This window comes from Oryctolagus cuniculus, chromosome 7, assembly GCF_051225735.1.
Source record: "Oryctolagus cuniculus isolate XC-2025 breed Fujian yellow rabbit chromosome 7, ASM5122573v1, whole genome shotgun sequence".
In the NCBI taxonomy this organism is placed as follows: Eukaryota; Metazoa; Chordata; class Mammalia; order Lagomorpha; family Leporidae; genus Oryctolagus; species Oryctolagus cuniculus.
The window spans coordinates 160,389,106-160,410,446 of record NC_142873.1 but is presented as its reverse complement, the minus strand read 5'-3'; the positions used below and the strand labels follow the sequence as shown (position 1 = coordinate 160,410,446).

The window sequence follows — 21,341 nt, the reverse complement described above, 5'->3', positions numbered from 1 at the left end:
AGTGCCCGTGCTCTGCCTCCCCCCCTCAGATGCCTTAGGACGTGTAGGGAAGAAAACGTTATTTTTGAGCGCTGATTCTGCCTCCGTGTTCCTTAATCTCATTCCCATGAGGTCTAACTAATCTTTTCATCAAGAAAAATCTTTCCATTTTCAGACGTTATGTATTTAAGCACCTTCTTCCCCGTGTGTGTGTGTGTGTGTGTGTGTGTGTGTGTGTTTGCTTTGTCTGTTTTGCTTTTACATTGCTTTAGGTCGTTGAAACTGTTCCCAGGGAGCAGGCCTTGCACAAGCCTGGCAGTGTGGCAATTCGTCCCCAGTGAACTCTGACAGGGCAGGGCGGGCAGGGGGGCGGGGTAGGGCGGCCTTCCCCAGGCTTTCCAAGTTGATAATAATAATAGAGACAACCAAACCCCCCAAATTAAGGGGGTGTCATCTACATTCATTCTCCTAGCATAATGAGACATTTTTTCTTTTAATAATAAAAGACAAAAACAGAGTGGGCGGGGTTCCTGGGTCCAGAGGTAACAGAGGCCGCCTCCGAATCGCCTCTCAGCAGTTTGGCAGGCTCGGGGCTGCCCTGAACGGTGACCGCTGCCCTCCTCCGCTGGACGGCTCTCCCTGGACTCACTCAGGAAAGGTGTCCGAGGGCATCAGTGCCGGGGCTTGGACATGCCGCATGGATCTCTTCTGGGCTCTTTGGACGGATCCGAAAAGAACTCGGGTCTTCAACACCAGCCTCAAAGGCAGCTCACCATCTCCTGTCCACATACGCACTTCAGCCACAGCTGCCCCCACACCAGAAGCTGCGCAGAACAATGTTTTATTTAAGACGCTGTTGTCAAACCCTCTCCCTGCCTCTGGCCTGCATATGCCTCAAAGGTCACCAACAAACCCACCCACCCACCCACGCGGTCCCTATCCCATCTTCCTGCCCCAGGGCCTTTGCATGCACTCTCCCTGTCCACAGGCTCTGTCTGCCCCCACCCCCATACCCCCATCCCCTTCCTCCCAGCTGCCTCAAGGCCTTCAATGCCGAAACTCCTGTCCATGGGTCCTCCAGGCACGTCATTGTACCCCTCATCACAGGTGTCGTTTAGGTGAATCTGTTCATTTTCCGTCTCTCCAATGAGACTGAGCTGATGGAGCCTGGGCCCGTGTTGGGATCCCCGCCCGTGGTTACCACCCCAAGAGTGACTGAGGCCGCCCAAAGAGCTCAGCCAGGGCACAATCTGCAAAACCCAGACCAGCTGCAGCCGGGGAGGCGTGGGAGGCAGGACACCGCCAGGGAGGAGGGGCCTGGGAAGGGGCCTGCCATGTCACCGGGAAAGCCGGAACACCACGGGCCCCGGCAGCTCCCAGTGAAAAGCAGCTGGAGATCGAATGATCAATTGATCGATTGATTTGACAGGCAGCGTTACAGAGAGACAGGGAGAGACAGAGACAGAGGTCTTCCATTGGCTGGTTCACTCCCTAGGTGGCCAGGGCTGGACCAGGCCGAAGCCCGGAACCAGGAGCTTCCTCTGGGTCTCCGACGTGGATGGTAGGGTTCCAAGTACACCTTCTGCTGCTGCTCGTAGGAACATTTTTGGGGCACTGGATTGGAAGTGGAACAGCTGGGACTCCGACTGGTTTCATGTGGGATGCCTGGCATCACAGGCCGGGGTGAAAACCACTGTACCACAAGACCGGCGACAGTGAGGCTTGGCAGGGGCGGGGAGCGGCCTCCGGTCTCGCACCACATGCAGACTCACTGCTTCCCCCTGCACCGCCAGCCCCAGCCCCAGCTCCAGCCTCCATCCAGCACATCCGGGAAATGCTGGCCCTCAGGTATCGTCAGTCGCCTGCCCGTCCAACCCCTCCTCCCTCCCTCGCAGGTGGCGGCAGGAGTACCGGTCACACGACCCAAGGAAATCCACCACTGCTCTGCTCCCAGCTCCGCGTCACCATCGGGCGGAACCAGCCGCAGCTCCCAGCCCCTAGGCACCGGGACACCCGGCCCTGGCCTGCCTCTGTCCTCACCCAAAGCTGACGCTCCGCACTGCGCATCCACGCCATACTCGGTGGACAGTGACGGAGAGCGGATGGTGGCGGAGCAGATGACGCGGCCCTGGGAGGTGGCGCCTGGTGGCTCTCGGAGGCTGACTCAGCACTCGCCACAGCATCCACCAAGCACGTGCACAGGAGACAGGCAGGCGTGGGAGAACCGCGGAGCTGGGGTCGCGGGTCGCTGGGGTCACCACGTGGGTGGAACACCTGTGAGCGTTTGACGGGGAGGCGGCAGTGAGGGGTGCAGATTCCGGGGAGGGCCTCAAACCCTGGGCAGTCTCCCTTTCTCCCCCTGGGCGGGAACAGGGCTGATCAGGACTGGGATCCGACCACAGAGGTGCGCAGAATGTTCTGGAATGGGACAGGGGGCCAGAGCTCCGGCTTGGGAAGCTGTGGGAACAGTCCTGCCCTCACATACATGCACACCCACTCTGGGCTGCTCCCACAAAGGGGAAGAACTGCGCATGGCCCCTCCTACACGGGGCGGCAGGGAGGGTGTGCCCGGTGCTCCCCTTTGAGCAGGGATCTGTCAGCGGAAGCTGCCTCGGTGTAGATCCCGAGTCCATGGCCCATTCTGGCCCAGCGCGGCCTGTCAGGGTCCCCTGCAAATACCCAGGGTCCTGGCTCCCTCCACGCGCACCCACGCCAGGCAAGAGCTGAATCTGAATCCACTTCTGCTCTGAGCCCCGCGTCACCCCGCACCAGCACGTCCAGGAAATGCTGGGGCCCCGAGGGAAGCTTCCAGAAGAGTTAGGAAAGCCGCACGGAGCCACCAGAAATCAAACTTGAACGCACAAGCCTGTGGCTCCTTATGCACACGCCTCTCCCCTGCACTGGAATGCATTTTCGGGGCCCAAGGAATCCTCTCTCCAGGGGACCCTGGTCCTGGTCTGATGGAGACAGGTGCCAGGGCCGAGGCCAGCAAGGCCAGAGCTGGACGAGGTGGACCAGATGGAGAGGCCAGAAGGAGGACACTGGGGTGAGGGAGGCTGGACAGCGTGTCCTTGGGGGCAGGGCCCCAATTCTTGGTCCCTTCCAGCCGGAGGGAAAGGGGTGCAGGGCCTGGGAAAGTGCCGCCCCGGGGGCCACGGGGGTGGGCCCTCTTTCAGCGAGGGTTAAGGTTAGGAGGCCTGGAGCGGGTACACTTACCCCGGTGTCAAGGAGGGGCCCCACCCGGAGGGGCCCCAGGAAGCAACGGCCCACTTAGGGCACAGGCAGGCGGTGAGTCAGGCGGCCCGGCCCGTGGAGAGGCGACGCTCCCTCCCCGCCCCACCTCGCCCCTCCTCATCCCACTCGTGCTCATCACTGCCCCGCCCCGCCTTGGGCCCCGCCCCGCTGCCCCCAGCCGCACCCATCGCTGCCCCGCCCCGCCCCCAACCAGGTAGGGGGCTAGCGGAGGGCCCCCCCTGTGTCCGTTCCTCTCTCTGGAGCCCTGCGCCTTCAGAACTTTTAGGCCCCGCGGGCTGCCGAGGGCCACAGGCGACCCCTCCGGTGCCGCAGGTGCCCCTGCCACTCAGCAGGTGCCAACCCCATGCCCAGGACAGCTGTGGTCTGAGGGGCCAGGGCATGCCCAGCGCTTCAGGGCCAAGAGGTTTTTTTGGGTTTTAAGGTTTATTTATTTATTTATTTATCTGAAAGGCAGGGTTAGAGAGGGAGAGAGATCTTCCATCCTGTCGTTCACTCCCCAAATGGCCTTGGCCAGGAGTCAGGAGCTTCTTCTGGGTCTCCCACATGGGTGCAGGGGCCCAAGGACTTGGGCCATCTTCCATTGCTTTCCCAGGCATATCAGCAGGGCACTGGATTGGAAGTGGAGCATCCAGGACTCGAACCGGTGCCCCTGTGGGATGCCGGCGTCATCACAGGTGGTAGTTTAACCAACTGTGCCACAGTGCCAGGTTCCACAGCGGGCCCCACATCGGCCAAGGTGCTCATCATCCGTGGGGGATGATCCTCCTGCAAACAAGAAAGATCGGTGGGACGGCACTGGGTGGGGGTCAGGTGCGTCCATGCCAACTTGAGTGACGATCCTGGTGCTAAGACAGGTGAACAGACCCCACTAGGTAACCCTGTGGCTCGTGGCTGTGGCTCGTGGCTCATGGCGCTGCCCTGCGAAGCTCAAACTCCTTTTCCTTTGCTTTGTGACTTCTCCATAACTTACGGATTAACAGCAATTCAAGTTGTTTGCTTTTTCTTCTGTTAATCTGAGGTTTATCAGGCTCATTTGCACTCCCCAGCCACAGAACTCGAGAGTAGAGGAAGGTTTTCTTCTCCCTCCCACCCCCTCCGCTATGTTCTGTGATTTAATCTGATCTGTAAGGTTTTATTGTATGATAAATAATTGGGAGGAAGACATATTCAGTTAATAATTGCAGCAGGACATGCTTGAGAAAGTCTCTCTACACCTATTTGCATGCTGCCCAGCGCTTCCAAGAATATCCGTTTCCTGAGTCTGCAGGCAAACAGATAAGAGGCTTCTTAGCAGAGATTTGCAAGCTTAAAGCAAACAAAAATGCGAGGTGAATGTTTTTCCTCCTCTGAGGAGGACTTTCTTCCTGTGTGAGGTGACTCACGGCCCTGGCTGCGCCTGCCCATTGGTCATTCTTTGCCGACAGTGGCCACGCCTTCATTTCTGACCTGTGTGAGGGAATGCACGAGCGGGAAGTGGCGGGAGTGGGGACGCGGCGTGGAGGGCGGGCAGGGAGTCCGCGCTGTCACCTCCTGCCCCTCGTCCTCCTCCTCCTCTTCCTCCTCTTCGTCATCACCATCCTCTTCGTCACCCCTGACCAGTGGCACGTCCTTCACGGCCAGACTCAGCCACAGCCCTTCCTGTCCGCGACACCGAGGCCACAGTTCCAGGGACAGCCCTGAGCCGTGTGCCGTGCTGGCTCCTGCCTTAGGAGCGGGTGCTGGCCACTGTCACCAGTTCCAGGTCCTCGGGGACCAGGGAGCGCTCCCAGAAGTCAGTTATCCATCCGTCCAGTGAGGATTTGGGGCTGTGCAGGCCCAGGACGAGGCGTCGGGGACCTGGGCGTGAGTCCGGGACAGCAGGAAGGAGCCAGCCCTGCAGTCTAGACCGAATCAGCGTTGGAATATTCTGCTCACTCTGATCCCCGGACGGGGCCAGAGAGCCAAGGGCTGCTCCTGGGGTCACTGGAGTTAATAGAGATGTGAGAATTTCAGGTGTTGGGGCCAGCGCCGCCATGGGGGAGCGAGTAAAGCTGCTGCTTCCAGGCCAGGATCCCGCATAGACTCCGGTTCAAGTCCCAGCTCCTCCGCTTCAATCCAGCTCCCCGCTACTGCACCTGGGCACGGCTCAGGTGCTTGTACCCAATCGGGAGACCCACAAGAAGCTCCTGGCTTCCGACTGGCCCAGCCCCGGCCGTTGCAGTCATCTGTAGAGTGAACCAGCAGATGGAAGATCTCTCTCTCTCTCTCTCTCTCTCTCTGTAACTCTGCCTTTCAAATAAATAAAATAAATCTTTTTAAAGAAACATAATTTCAGGTGCTGAGAACTCCTTGGCTCTGGGACATCTGCTCCACCCTCTGGAGTCTGCAGATAAGACTGACAAAGGGCTCCCAGGAGGAAGGGCGGACAGCTTTTACTTGGTGTTAACATTCTGAGTGTTGTGGGGGGAGGCGAGTCAGGAAGGCTGTGGCACTGGGGCAGAGGCGGGACTCCAGAAGCCCTCTGGAGGGGGTGAGTCAAGTGGGTGTGTCTCGAGCTCGCTGACAGCCCATTGGCTGCGACAGTGTTGGGAGGTGTGCTGTCAAGTTACCTGGACGGCCGCCGCCCACCTGCACCTGCCGCTGTCACTGTGCCCGGATCCCGCTGGCGCCCAACATCGGCGGAAGGGACCGCTGAAAGAAAAGAGGGAGAGGAGTGGCTGGTGGTTTGGACTGTGACTTCCTGCATCCCGCACGTCTAGAGGTTCTGAGCTGGAAGGGGAGCGTGTGGGCCGGGGACAGGATGTGTTTGCGCAAGGTCGGGCTGTGCCCCAGCTTCCGCTGCGTCAGCCGCGTGGGCTGCTCTGGAGGGCAGCAGCGCCACGACAAGGGGCAGGAGGACGGGAGGGCCCCAGCAGGTCCCAGCTGCGAAGGGGGTGGGGCGGGGGCCTTCGGGTCGGACGTCTGGCTCCAGCTCCGGGCTCCAGCTCCAGTGCAGGCCCTGGGAGGCAGCAGGATGGCTCCGGTGGGTGGGTCCCTGCCACCCACGTGGGAGCCCTGCGCTGAGCTCCTGGCATTTGGGGAGTGAGCCAGCAGATGGGGCGCTCTCTCCTCGCAGATACATAAATTAAATGAAATTAAACAGATTTGGTTTCTAAGATACGCGCTTTTTTCTTTTTCTTTTTTTCTTTTTTTGACAGGCAGAGTGGACAGTAAGAAAGAGACAGAGAGAAAGGTCTTCCTTCCGTTGGTTCACCCCCAAAATGGCCGCTGCGGCTGGTGCACCACGCTGATCCGAAGCCAAGAGCCAGGTGCTTCTCCTGGTCTCCCATGGGGTGCAGGGCCCAAGCACTTGGGCCATCCTCCACAGCCCTCCCAGGCCACAGCAGAGAGCTGAACTGGAAGAGGGGCAACCGGGACAGAATCCGGCACCCCGACCGGGACTAGAACCCGGGGTGCCGGTGCCGCAGGCGGAGGATTAGCCTAGTGAGCCACGGCACTGGCCTAAGATACGCTTTTAAAATGGAATAGGATGGGCAGGGCAGGAGTGTGCCCCACTCAAGTTGGGGAGATTGGCCTGGAGCCCGAGGGGTGTGGGGTGAGGGGCATCTGGTGACCGCAGATGGACTAAGCCTGCCGTCATCAGCGCATCCTCAGGGCACTTGGTGGGGGAGGGGAGGAACCGTCCCTGATTCAGACAGAGCTCCCCACGTGGGCGGAGCCAGGGCCCTGCTCCCAGGAGCCTCTGGGCGGGGGTCTGTCCAGGAGAGCCGGAGGACTCCAACGTGTGGCTGCATGCCACTCTTTTGTTTTTATTAATATTATTTATTTATTTGAAAGTCAGTTATGGAGAAAGGGGAGAGAGAGAGAGAGGGAGAGAGAGAGATCTTCCATCTGCTGCTTCATTCCCCAAATGGCTGCAGGAGCTGGGCCAGGCTGAAGCCAGGAGCCCGGAGCTTCCGCAGGGTCTCCCACACAGGTGCAGGTGCCCAAGCACTTGGGCCATCTTCTGCTGGTTTCCCAGGAGCACCAGCAGGGAGCTGGACCAGGAATGGAGCCAGTGGGTCTGGAACAGGTACCCATATGGGATGCTGGTGCCGCAGGCAGAGGTTTACCAGCTACGGCACAGCGCTGGTCCTCAAGCCACCCTCTCCAGCGAGGGACAAGGGCCGTGATCGTGGGCGTCGTTTGCAGGAGAAGCTGAGGATTTTAAAGAACAGGTCTCTAAAGGGGAAAGGGAGTTGCCAGCCCAGGGCCAAGTTCAAGAAAGCAAGAGGGACTTGAGTGCTCTCAGGAGCACAGAGCTCAGCATCAGAGACCCCCGGATAGGTTCGGGGGGCCGCAGGGAGGCTCGGGGCCACAGCAGGGGCGTCAGGAGGGACCACAGCAGGGACTGCAGCAGGGACAGAGGTGTGGTCTCCCTGGGAGCCGCGGGAAAGGGGTTGTCCCTCCCCACGCTGTCCCTGTGCTTGTGTGGAGGGCGCTGCTGCGACCTGACCTCACACACTGATGAACGAACCCAAGGAGGAGCAGGCCAGTGGTGACTACAGGGCAGCAGGACAGCGCTGGGGACAGCAGAGGCTTCCGCCTGCTGAGCTGTGCCGTCTGCCGCGGCCCCTGCACAGCTGACCCCGGCTGATGGTGCGGCTGTGACAGCCACGACCCTGTGCAGGATGCACCTCGCACACCCAGGGGCCACAGCCCAGGCTCTTTCACCCTTTCCTTTGGCTTTTCAATGCCATGAGCATTTGGGGGACTCAGTGGGCACCATCTGCCCCCCCGCATTCCCCCCTCCCCACTCCTCGGAAGTCTGCAGGTTCTGGGGAGGCTCCGAGGCCAGGCAGGCTGATCTCCCACTCCTGGCTGGCTCCCCGGAAGCAGAGCTGTGAGAGCCTCTGCCGTGGAGATGGTGCAGGCAGCGGCGCTGTCCCCATGCAGAGACCGTGTGTGGGCAAGTCCTGGGCCGCCGCCTGGCTGCCTTCTTTAGAACTTTTTATTTTGAAATTATTACAGATCAGGACTGGCACTGTGGTGCAGCAGGTTAAGCCGTCTCCTGCAAACCAGCATCACATATCGAATTTGAGTCCCGGCTGTTCCACTTCTGATCCAGCTCCCTGCTAATGCACCTGGGAAAGCAGCAGACAGCGGCCCAAGTCCTTGGACCCCTGCAGCCACATGGGAGACCCAGATGGAGGTCCAGGCTCCTGGCTTCAGCCTGACCCAGCCTGGGCCTTTATGGCCATCTGGGGAGTGAACCAGCAGATCAAAGAAATATCTCTCTCTTTGTCTCTTTCTCTCTCTCTCTCTCTCTCTCTCTCTCTCTCTCTCTGCAATGCCCTTTCAAATATATAAATAAAATGCTTTTAAAAATGAAATTATTATAGATTCACAGGAAGTTCCAATGACCCTGCGCGCAGGTCTGGTGTCACCGTTCCCTGGCGTCTCTCATAGCCGTAGCTCACATCTCACATTACTGTGGAGCAACTCGGCCAAGAAGCTGACCAAGGGGCTGGCACTGTGGCACAGTGGGTAAAGCCGCGCCCTGGGATGCCGGCATCCTCCATGGGCCCCGGTTCGAGTACTGGCTGCTCCACTTCCGATCCAGCTCTCTGCTATGGCCTGGAAAAGCAGTAGAAGATGCCCAAAGTGCTTGGGTCCCTGCACCCAGGTAGGAGACCAAGGTGAAGCTCCAGGCTCCTGGCTTCAGCCTGGCCCAGTCCTCCAGCTTAGGTGGCAATGACTGAACGTGAGTTACAGGGCACAGGGCACTTGGGAGAGCGTCATCTGCTCTCAGCCACTTCTGCCTGGGCGCCTTCCTCTTCCCTCCTCCCCCCCCCCGCACAGGCTGTCCCTGTGACATCACAGCATCCCTGGCACCACACAGGGAGCCAGCACAGAGCAGGTGCCAGGGCATGTGCCAGCTCCACCCGAGTTGGAGAGCTGCGGCCACGTGCACTCCTTGGGAGTGGGAGTAAGGGGACGAGAGGTCACCGACCTCCCCCAGTCCAGGGACAGAGGCAGGGCTGACGTGAGCAAGTCGGCCGTGCCTGCGGGAACTGTGCTTCAGAGGGGCTCTCGGAGAGACGCTCTTTGTTATCCTGGCTCTAGTTCAGGTCTGGAACAACGGGAAGAGGACTTGGCTGTGCACACAGTGACGAATCTCATCGCTGGATGCAGGCGTCACGCAAGCGGGACCCGGTCCCTCACTGGGGGTGCACGTCTGCCGTTCTCCCAGGAAGTGCGAGTCGGTGCCCACGCCCAGGCCCTGCTCCCCGGGCACAGCAGCAAAGGCTTAGCGCTGAAGCCAAGGAGCGGGTGGAGAGCAAGTGTGGCCGGCGGCATGGGGCCGGCAGTGAGGAAGCAGGACCGAGACACCACGGCTCCATCCCCGGCAAAGCCATCCACAAGTCCCCCGGCGGAGCCCACCCTGCAGAGGGCGGATGCCAGCCATCCTCAGGGTGGCTCCTGGGAGCTCAGGTCTGTGCCAAAGAGAGCAGCGAAAACAGAAGCCCAGGCCTGCGGTGTGATGGACAGAGCCTGGGGCCCGCCCCTTCTCGGGAAGCCAGAGGGGCCACTGGAGCTGGGGGAGGTGGAACGAGGCCTGGGCGAACAGAATCCAGCCAGGGAGAGAGGCAGTAGGGGGTGAGGAGGACGCGGGAAGCCCAGGGATGGAGAACAGCAGCTCTTTCCAAGCCACTTCCGAAACACACTCCAGTTGTCTGTCCTACTAAATCCAGGGCCACCGGGCTCAGGGGTGGATTCCACAGGGGAGGGTCTGATTGGCAAGCCCGGGCCACGCTCTCCAGGGAGCAGGGGCACATCGGCACATGCCAGAGAGCTGGGGACAGGTCCAAGGAGAGTCCTTTCCCTTTTCTTCCACTGTGTGTGTGTTGGGGGGCGGAGCACCATGGAGGAAAGAGGGCGTCCCCTTGCCAGGCGGGGTGCAGAGGAGCCTGCCACAGGTGGGGTTTGCAGGATGTGTCTTCCAGCCCGAGTGACCCTGGACCTGGACAGGCACAGCTGGAAGGCCCCGTGGCTGTAGGAGGTTGCAAGGGGGCTGCAGTGCCCGACTTTCTGTAAGCGCGTTGGGAAGCCGCATGTCTGTCCACTTTATGCCTCTGTACAGAGCACCCGGGACTGGGTAATTCATAAGGAACTGAGATTTCTTTCTTCTTTTTATTGCAGAGACAGAGAGAACCTTCACGGGTTCACCACGTGTCCACAGTGGTCCCCCCCCGGCTAGGGCTGAAGCCTGGAGCAGGGAACTCAACCCAGGTCTCCCACACGGGAGGCAGGACCCCAGTCACTTGAGCCATCACTGCTGCCTCTCAGGGTTTGCATTAGCAGGAAGCAGGAACCAGGAGGCAGAGCAGGGACTTGAACCCAGGCACTCTGCAGTGGGGTGCAGGTGTCTTAACCCCCAGGTTTACTGTCTGGGATGTTTGTTGCTTACTCCTCTGGAGAGCAGGAAGTCCGGGGCTGGGGGGCTGCATGTGGTGAGGGCCTTCTCACCAGGTCACCCGTGGGGAAAGGCAGAGGCAGGAGTCCACTCCCCAGATAAGGACATGGATCCTTGGGCTGGCGCCGCGGCTCAATAGGCTAATCCTCCGCCTGCGGCACCGGCACCCCGGGTTCTAGTCCCAGTTGCCCCTCTTCCAGGCCAGCTCTCTGCTGTGGCCCAGGAGTGCAGTGGAGGATGGCCCAAGTGCTTGGGCCCTGCACCCTCACGGGAGACCAGGAGAAGCATCTGGCTCCTGGTTTCAGATCAGCGCAGTGCACTGGCAGCAGCGTGCCAGCCACAGCGGCCATTGGAGGGTGAACCAACGGCTAAAGGAAGACCTTTCTCCCTCTCTCTCTCTCTCTCTCTCTCACTGTCCACGCTGCCTGTCAAAGAAAAAAAAGACACGAATCCATTCATGAGGGGGCGGAGACTTTGCGACCTCTCGGTGGCCCCGCCCCCCATCCAGTCGCCTGGGAAATTCCGTTTCCAGCATGTGCGCTTTGGGCTCCCATTCAATTCCTAGCACCGTAAAGGATCTTTTTGTAAAAAGGATAGCGTGGTCTGATTTTCGTGTTAAAAGATGGCCCCGGCCACAGGGTGGAGAGTGCGTTGCAGGGCAGTCAACAGGGCAAGTGCACTGTGCGGGTTCAGGCAGCACTGGGCCGTGGCTGAGGGTGCAGCACGGAAGTTTGGGGGCTAGGATCAGGCAGGGGGCAGTTGTAGGGGGAGAAAATGGTATCGCAGCTGCTGGGAAGCAGCAGGGGTCACAGAAGGTCTTCAGCAGAAGGAAGAGCAAGCCAAGTCCGAGCCCAGGGTGTCCTCAAAGCAGGGAGGTCCTGTGGGTGCCAAGCACCCAGGTAGGCAGGCGGCAGAGATGGGAAGGAGCAGGAGACACTGTCGTCTGTGTAGACAATGAAGTCCAAAGTCTACAGAGGCTGTGCGCCAATGGCCACAACAGGTCCACAGGGAAAGAACCGGAAGGCAGGACCAGCTGTCGGCTCTGTGTCCCTGATGTGGTCTGCTTGCAAGGAGGGAAGGGAGAGGCAAAGGCCCATGTGTCCCAGGATCTTGATTAAACAAGGACAGGGTCCTCCTAGGTCTCCTTCAGCTAGGAGCAGATGACCCCTGGAGGGGACTAGGGGTCAGAGCATGGAGTTCACAACTGGAATTCTTCCTGTTTATCCTAAGATACCCTTGCATAAACACATAAATATAGATATCTGTTCATTTAGGGTTATGTGTAGCCGCAAACAGAGACTGACAAATATATAAGGAAAGAGCTTCAATGTACATGAACAGGGAATTGGATAAACATACTACAGGCTTCCATGCCATGAGATTCTTTGCAGTCATTACAAGGCATAAAGCAGAGGCCAGCGCCTGCAGTGCCACCATCCAATGTGGGCACCAGTTTGAGTCCTGGCTGCTCCACTTCTGATCCAGCTTTCTGCTATGGCCTGGGACAGCAGTAGAAGATGGCCCAAGTCCTTGGGCCCCTGCACTCGTGTGGGAGACCCAGAAGAAGCTCCTGCAGGGGCTGGTGCTGTGGCATAGCGAGTAAGGCTGACGCTTGCAGTGCCAGCATCCCCTATGGGCGCCAGTTCGAGTCCCGGCTGCTCCACTTCCAACCCAGCTCTCTGCTGTGGCCTGGGAAAGCAGTAAAAGATGGCCCAAGTCCTTGGGTCCCTGCACCCCTGAGAGAGACCTGGAAGAAGCTCCTGGCTCCTGCCTTCGGATCAGTGCAGCTCCATACATTGTGGCCATTTGGGGAGTGAACCAGCAAATGGAAAAATGGAAGACCTCTCTCTCTCTCTTTCCCTCTCTCTCTCTCTCTCTCTCTGCCTCTCTATAACCCTGCCTTTCAAATAAATAAATCTTTTCTTAAAAAAAAAAAAGTATAAAGCAGACCTCTGTGTCCTGATACAGGGTAATGTTCAAGATGCTTTATTTGAAAGCAGTGCATGGTAGAAGGGAAGCTGGGTGGGATCTGTTTTTGTGCCTGATGTGCACTGACACTTCCTGGAGGGAGGGTCAGTGTGTTATGGTCGTGTGTGCCAAGGCTGGGTGGGTGGGGAAGGAGCATTTCCACCGCTCACCTGTTTTGTTTCTGTTTCTGCTCACACATCCAGCCTCTCTACTAAACATATTAACTAATAAAAATATTTTAGAACCAGGTAAATACTGATAACCTACTAGAAATATCCCATCATCAGAAGAGGATGTTTTCTGATACTCTACAGCAAATACCACATTTAAAGATTAAATGAGGCCGGCGCCGCAGCTCACTAGGCTAATCCTCCACCTTGCGGCGCCAGCACGCCGGGTTCTAGTCCCGGTCGGGGCACCGGATTCTGTCCCGGTTGTCCCTCTTCCAGGCCAGCTCTCTGCTGTGGCCCGGGAGTGCAGTGGAGGACGGCCCAAGTGCTTGGGCCCTGCACCCCATGGGAGACCAGGATTAGCACCTGGCTCCTGCCATTGGATCAGTGCGGTGCACCAGCCGCAGTGCGCCGGCCGCGGCGGCCATTGGAGGGTGAACCAACGGCAAAGGAAGACCTTTCTCTCTGTCTCTCTCTCTCTCTCACTGTCCACTCTGCCTGTCAAAAAAAAAAAAAAAAAAAAAAGATTAAATGAGAAATCTCCCTTTGAAGTCCTCCATCTCTCTCCTGTTCAACTGCCTGATGGATTCAGATCCAAACCTGTGCATGAAGACCAGAAAAAGAAGCAGAAAGGCATAACGTGGACAGCAAAAACAGAGCTGGTTGTAGGCCACAGTTACTACAGTCTTCTGAAGACATCCATGAGTATTTTATAACTAACACAGAAAGTTTATCATAGTCACTGGATTTCAGATAAATATATATAGTTCAAGTGTAATCCTATACACTGAAAATAATATCATTTTAAATACTTATTTAATTTATTTATTTGAAAGACAGTTACAGAGAGAGGTAGAGACAGAGATAGAGAGGTCTTCCATCCACTGGTTCACTCCCCAAATTTCCACATTTGGAGCTAAGCCAATCCAAAGCCAGAAGCCAGGAGCTTCTTCCAGGTCTCCCACGTGGGTGCAGGGGCCCAGGGACTTGGGCCATCCTCTGCTGCTTTCCCAGGCACACTAGCAGGGAGTGGATCAGAAGTGAAGCATCTGGCACTTGAACTGGTACCCATATGGGGTACCAGTGCTGCAGGCCAGGGCTTTACTCCACTGAGCCACAGTGCTGACCCCCAAAATAATACCATTTTAAAATATATTTAAAATGGAAGCATTTTTTTCCTGGAAGAAATGGAAGAGATATAGCAAAAGATGCATAAGACCTTTATAGATAAAGCTACAAGATTATCATTTATAGATTATTTAATCTGTAAAATTGGTTCAGGTACATGAATTGAGGCATTAAAGGAGAGTTGTATACCATCTTCATGGACAGGAATATTTATCATCTCACAAGGATGTTGGTACAGGTTCAAAGGTGAAACCAGAATAAGGCATCACAGACATCCACCAGATTGGTGGAGATACACTAGCAGCATTGGGAAGGGCACAGTCAGCCCGAGCCCCCCACACAAACTCGACACAGCTCCTGGGGGCTCCTGTGAGACAGTCAGCCCGAGCCCCCAACACAAACTCTACACAGCTACTGGAGGCTCCTGTGAGACACAGTAAGCCTGAGCCCCTAACACAAACTCTACACAGCTACCTTGGGGCTCCTGTAAGACAGTCAGCCCGAGCCCCCCACACAAACTCGACACAGCTACCTTGGGGCTCCTGTAGGCACAGTCAATGTGGAGCTGTGTGTTCCTTATAACATGCTGGACTCCACCCCCCAGAGACTTCTGTGTGGACATCAGGAGACAGGCACGATAGTCAACTCAGCTGTATTTGCACTAGCAAAACCCTGAAAATAATCTAAATCAGCGCCAGCAAACCAGAGCACGGATCAAATCTTGTCCATCGCCTGTTTTTATAAATAAAGCTTTATTGGAACACAGCCAAAGCTGCTTGTTTGCACATTGTATGATGCTGCTAACACAGCAAAGTTGAGTCTTTTCGGCAGAGGGTGGATGCCGTTCCAACACCAAAATATGGACAGGCTGACTCTCTCCAAAGTTTACTGACCCCTAATGTAAATGCTCAGCAGGGGATGTGGATGAGTGACTGCAGATACATTTTTAAAACAGAGCCTCGGCCAGCGCCATGGCTCACTAGGCTAATCCTCCGCCTTGCGGCGCCGGCACACCGGGTTCTAGTCCTGGTCGGGGCGCCGGAGTCTGTCCCAGTGGCCCCTCTTCCAGGCCAGCTCTCTGCTGTGGCCAGGGAGTGCAGTGGAGGATGGCCCAAGTGCTTGGGCCCTGCACCCCATGGGAGACCAGGATAAGTACCTGGCTCCTGGCTTCGGATCAGCGCGGTGCGGCAGCCATTGGAGGGTGATCCAACGGCAAAGGAAGACCTTTCTCTCTGTCCCTCTCTCTCACTGTCCACTCTGCATGTCAAAAACAAAAACAAAAACAACAACAAAAAAACGGAGCCTCATGTGAAATGATGAATCTACAGCCGTATGTATCACAATGGCTAAGTCCCAAAAGCATACTGTTACAAAGAGCAGGTTGCATCATGATACAGCTTGAGGTTATTTATAGAAGCCCAACATATCTTCAATATTGTATTTCTTTAAATTATATAGTGTGGGGCCGGCATGTGGTGTACAGGGTGAAGCAGAAATGCCAGCATCCCATCTGGGTACCAGTTCGTGTCCCAGCTGCCTCTCTTCTGATCCACCTCCTTGCAAGTGGCCTGGGAAAAGCAGCAGAGGGTGGCCCAAGTGCTTGGGCCCCTGCACTCACATGGGAGACCTGGATGAAGGTTCTGGCTCCGGCTTCGGCCTGGCTCAGCTCCGGCCATTGCAGCCATTTAGAGAGTGAACTAGTGGATGGAAGATCTCTCTCTCTCTCTCTCTCTCTCTCCCCGACTTTTAAATAAATAAATACATCTTAAAAGTAAATAAGTAAGTCAGATAGTAGGCAAATATGGAAAAACAGTTTCAAAGCTGAGCAACAGGTACACGCTTGTTGTATTTTTTTCCCGGTACTTGTCAGCATGCTGGAAATATTTCTTGATTTAAAAGCTAACGCCCTAATGAATGGTGGGGTCCTAGTCTGGCTGTGTCACCTGGGACCAGTCCCGTCTCCTTGTGTACCTCTTTTCTTTTTGGTAAAACAGAGTTATAAGGGCCAGCGTTGTGTCGCCACGGGTTAAACCATTGGGATGCTGTGCCTGCATCTCATATTGGAGCACCAGTTGGGGTCCCAGCTGCTCTGCTTCTGATCCAGCTCCCTGCTAATGCGCCTGGGAAAGCAGCAGAGGTGGCCTGAGTGCTTGGGCCCCTGCACCCATGTGGGAGACCCGGATGGAGCTCCTGGCTCCTGCCATCGGCCTGGCCCAGCCCTGGCTGCTATGGCCATTTGGGGAATGAACCAGTGAATAGCAGCCCTCTCTCCCTCTCTGGTCTCGCTCAGACTCCCCTAACTGTGAGGTTCCTGGCACTGGTTTCCCTACAGTCCGCTCAGTAAGCCGAGGGCGTGGTACAGCCAGCCCTGCAGGCTCCGGGAGCTTGTTTATCTCCCCAAGAGATAACAGCTGGATGCACAGTCTTGTCTTCAGGGGTCCTTTTCCAAGAACCGCAGGCCCTGAGCAGGAAGTAACCGCTGCCTGCCTGACTGGAGCCCACTCGCCCACCAATGCAATCCCCGGAAGAACCTGAGGTCACCGACCAAGCAAAGGGGGGCCGCGAGCACTGTGGACCAACAAGCGACCTGCACGCCTTCAGCCCCAACTTCAGCCTCCAGGAACCTTTGTCCACCACCCCTGGGGAGCCCGGGGATTAAGCCCTGGCTGCCTGGCCCCTTGCTCTGCACTTCGCAGTCTTTCTTCTGCCACCTTGGGGTTGGTGACCGGCTTCATGGGGCTGGAGTGGACCCAGCGTGGGGAATTTAATAGCAATTCCTCCAACCAGTTTTGGGATGTTCAGTAACCTTGGCAACAAACTTCTGCTATACCCAAGACAAGCTCGTCAGTTGGAAACTGGAGGGAGAAGGAGGGCTCCTGTTCCTGTAGGCGATTTCATAAGGAGAGTGGCCGGTGGAGGGCTCTCCTTACTGGAGGGTCCCCTACAGCCAAGGCAGAAAAAAATAAAATTTTGCGGTCACTGCCACCCCAAAATAGATAGAATGAGGACATGGGTGGCCAGCGGGATGGTCAGAGCCTGTGTGCGGTTTGGTTGTGGCCCCAGCACAGGAATCCAGCGGCCTTGGCTGCTTCATGCCCAGGTGAGTTTGTTTCCCACTGTCCAAGCGAGCCGGTGTTGGGTATCGCGCTGCTGGCCTTCCCCTGACAGCAACACCTGGCCAGCGCCGGAGGCGACCGCAGCCGCAGCCGCGATCTGGCAGTGCTGCCAGCCCTTGGCAAATCATTTACACCGCATCTGCAATAAAACCCCAGCCGTCCATCATAAAAGTTAATGATTAGGTTCAGACGTTTCCAAAGAGCCTAGACTGCGACCGCTCAGAGAGATCGTTGTGTGCTGCTGCTTCAGAACTCCGTGCGAGCAGGATTTTAGCGCTCTTTCCGATCAGCGCCAGGCGGCCAGCAGCTTGCTTGCTTCTGTGGTTCCCGGGAGGACCCTGGAAGCAGATCTGGGCTCTAAGCTGGGCTTCGCAACGTCACAACAACAGCACTCAAAGCACCACTGCCAAAGGCAGAGCCCAGGGCCCGCGAGAAAACAGCGGCTTTTCATTGCAGGGGCTGAAAGCAGCATGTCTGTCTCCAAGTTCTATAAATACATCCTTTCCTTCTCCTTCCCCGGTGGGAAGAGGATGGAATTGAACCAGAAAGTTGGTAGCAAGTCTAAAACCCTGCATTTTGCTATAACTGCAGGGTTTTAGAATGGATTGGGAAGACTCTCAGGGATCCGCAAAGCAGGTGGCCGGCCCCTGGCGGGGACTAGGGGACCCGGAGCTCCAGGAGTGCACAGCTCCGACTTCTGGTTTCAGGTGTCCTCTGGCTGAGTGAGGAGGGCAGGGGGCGAGGGATGGGCGGAGCCATCAGCAGGTGCCCAGGTGAGCCAGCAGCAGGCAGTGAGGGTGGTCCGGGGTGGAACCAGAGAGCAGTGCACACTTTCTGTCTTATCTGGCTTCAGCTGGCTGGAGCCTGGTCACTCATCTGGCTGGAAGCTGGACTTCCTGGGTGCAGCCAGTGGTCAGCTGGTGATTGGCCTCTGCTCAGCTGTCAGTGCCTCACCTGTGTGTATTTCTTTTTTCTTCTTCTTCTTCTTTTTATTTTTGACAGGCAGAGTTAGACAGTGAGAGAGAGACAGAAAGGTCTTCCTACCATTGGTTCACCACCCCCAAATGGCTGCTACGGACGGCACGCTGCGCCGATCCAAAGCCAGGAGCCAGGTACTTCCTCCTGGTCTCCCATGTGGGTGCAGGGCCCAAGCACTTGGGCCATCCTCCACTGCCTTCCCGGGCCACAGCAGAGAGCTGGACTGGAAGAGGAGCAACCAGGACTAGAACCCGGGGTGCCGGCCCCGCAGGCGGAAGATTAGCCTGGTGAGCCACGCGCTGGCTATGTGTATTTCTTGCAGGGACTGTGTCCACCTTTTATAATTGGAACCCCAGGGCTCCGTGCTGTAGCTCAGCAGGTAAAGCCGCAGCCTGCAGCTCCAGGATTCCATATGGGCACCATTTTGAGTCCTGGCTGATCCACTTCGAATTCAGCTCCATGCTAATATGCCTGGGAAGGCAGCAGAAAATGCCAGCCATGTGGGAGACCCAGAAGGAACTCCTGGCTTTGGCTCGGCCCAGCCTCAGTAGTTGCAATCATTAGGAGAGTAAACTAGCAGATGGAAGCTCACTCGCTTGCTCTCTCTCTCTCTGTCTCTACTCTCTCTCTATAACTGTGCCTTTCAAATAAATAAATAAATCTTTTAGAAAAAAACTGTAATCCCAAACATCTCACTAAAATATTGTCATGTGAGGGTGTATTCCAGAATTTTCTATTTGGTTATATTCTGTTTTTTTGCTTTCAAAAGGTTGACTGCAGTGGCCATCGCTGTGGCGTAGTGGGTAGAGCCGCTGCCTGCAGTGCTGGCATCCCACATCAGCACCAGTTCAAGTCCCAGCTGCTCTACTTCTGATCCCGCTCTCTGCTGTGGCCCGGGAAAGCAGTAGAAGAGGCCTAAGTCCTTGGGCCCCTACACCTGCATGAGAGACCTGGAAGAAGCTCCAGGCTCCTGGGTTTGGATCAGCGCAGCTCAGGCGGTTGCGGCCAACTGGGGAGTGAACCAGCAGATGGAAGGCCTCTCTCTCTGCCTCTCCTCTCCCTGTGTAACTCTGACTTTCAAATAAATAAATAAATCTTAATCCTCCACCTAGCGGGTTCTAGTCCCGGTCGGGGCGCCAGATTCTGTCCCAGTTGCTCCTCTTCCAGGCCAGCTCTCTGCTGTGGCCAGGGAGTGCAGTGGAGGATGGCCCAAGTGCTTGGGCCCTGCACCCCATGGGAGACCAGGAGAAGTACCTGGCTCCTACCATTGGATCAGCGCGGTGCGGCAGCCATTGGAGGGTGAACCAACGGCAAAGGAAGACCTTTCTCTCTGTCTCTCTCACTGTCCACTCTGCCTGTCAATAAATAAATAAATAAATCTTAAAAAACAAAGTTGATTGCAACCTGTTAACTTGGTATGATAACTCTTTCTCGGGACCAGGCCACGTTAGAGCAGCAGTGCCTGGAGGAATCTGAGGTTCTCCTCCCCTCCCCGCCCACCAGGCCTGCACAGGACTGAGCCCAGGGATCAGGACCGCGCAGGCGCTTGCCCCTTAGATGTGGTGGTAAATCAGCGTCCTACAGCCATAAAATAAAACTCGCAGGCCTACCCCCAGCTCCTGTGGGCCCGAGAAGCATCGACGGCGCCTCCGCCCCTTGCTCGCCTCTCTCTGCCTCTGCCTTGGGTTCTGCTCTGCCCTCCGCACCCCTGTCCCTGCTCACAACCCAGGGCCTCCTGGCCACTCCCCGCCCCAGACATGCACACACCGGCCAGGTCCATCCTCACAGGGCAGACTCTAGAAATTGGCTTGGGACCTTGTGGGTGGGAAATTCTGGGATCCAGGGAGCCAAAGTACAATCTAGAAGTGGGGCTGGATTCTTTGTCTTGTGGGAGGGGCACGGCCGGCATGGGGGGCTGGCAGGACAGAGTCCCCACAGAGCTACAGACGAAGCAGGCCCTCCTGCAGAGGCCCCGCCGCGGAGCTGTCTTCCCTGAGGATTTGGGTGAACCAGAAGCTTCCTCCATGACTGTGTCAGCTTCTTGTTACTATGACAAAAAGCCTGGGGCGGGTGACTTACGAAGGAAAGAGAGGTTTACCTAGCCCACAGCTCGGGAGGCCAGGCGGCCAAACAGCACGTACAGGCCCCATGACAGACGGCAGAGAGCGAGTGTGGTGGGCAGAGAGAGGGTCATGTGGGCAGCTGGGGGGCAGAGAGCACGTGGGGCCACCCCCAGGCCTTTTTTTCCCCTCCATTGGTTCAAGCAACTTTCCTGGAGAAAAACAAACCAATTATTGGCAGAGCTGTTCGGTGATCGCTCATCCACTGACAACTTGCGTTAAATTTGTATATATATAAGCAGTTCTGTATTAAGCCGTGTGTCGTAAGATAGATTGACTAATAGCTCCAAGCCTCCTAACAATTTAAATGAAAATCACAAAAGGTTTGAGACCGTATTCTGGAGAACAAAGGGGGTTTGACTTCCGATTTCCGTCTCTGTAGAAGCAGACCAGGTCCTGCCCTTCTTCACACGCCTAACATGCATTGTGTTTTCTGCTGTGCTGTTGCTACACACTCAGCATGCGTCGCCAGCCACGCCAGTGGCAGCCGTGATGAGCACGGAGCAGCTCAGGCAACCGCAAGTCCCTAACCCCCGAAGGCTCAAACGAGAGCGGTGCCCCAGGGTAACGCTGCCTCCTTCCAGGTGCAGCGAGCAGCTCCCGCCCTCTTCAGCGCGTGGGAGCGGCAAGGAGAGGTTTTAGTCTCCACCAGATCAGAGTGAAGACGTTGGCCACATAGTACACCTGCTCCGTGTTTCCAAATAAATTCTAAATCTTGGTCAACTCTTCTCTTGGCAGTTTCTAAAAGCAGTTATTGTCCAAAGCTCGAAGAACTTAAGTCCTCTCAGAGGTAAACAACAATGAAGAAAACCCAAACAAGGAGCAGTCCTTTAGGGTTCAGTCCGGCTGCGTGCCAGCTGTCCTGACTTGAAGGAAGCACCACGTGTCCACCTGAGTCCGTGCCCGAGGTACTCTGTTGCACTGTCTCTGTTTTACAGATCGGGCAGTGAACAAATGGCTAAAAGAACTTTAGAAATCGTTAAGGCAGAGACCACTGAGCTCTTAGAATATCGAGACAGATGCTGGCGTTACTGTTACTCTCTGGGGGAAGAACCCTTGCTGTAAATGCAGCCTCAAGGGTTTCAAGGGGAAGGAGTAGGAACCCACTGCCTTGCTAGGAGCTGACTTAGGTCCCAGAGTTGCCTGGGGACATTGTGCCGGAGGCTCACGAGCCAAATCACAGGTCCTTATG

General features: G+C 56.5%; 1 long non-coding RNA gene across 2 annotated transcripts; it reads right to left on the bottom strand.

The window, feature by feature from the left end:
- Nucleotides 1-450: 450 nt before the first annotated feature.
- LOC149125850 (uncharacterized) lies at nucleotides 451-20,066 on the bottom strand. 2 transcript variants are annotated; one of them, XR_016210270.1, is made up of 4 exons: nucleotides 19,640-20,066; nucleotides 5,823-5,904; nucleotides 2,020-2,253; nucleotides 451-803 (listed from the first exon to the last, which is right to left on the bottom strand). It is a non-coding gene; the product is annotated as an uncharacterized LOC149125850 (long non-coding RNA). The 2 variants fall into 2 exon arrangements; XR_016210271.1 differs by lacking the exon at nucleotides 2,020-2,253.
- Nucleotides 20,067-21,341: the final 1,275 nt, after the last annotated feature.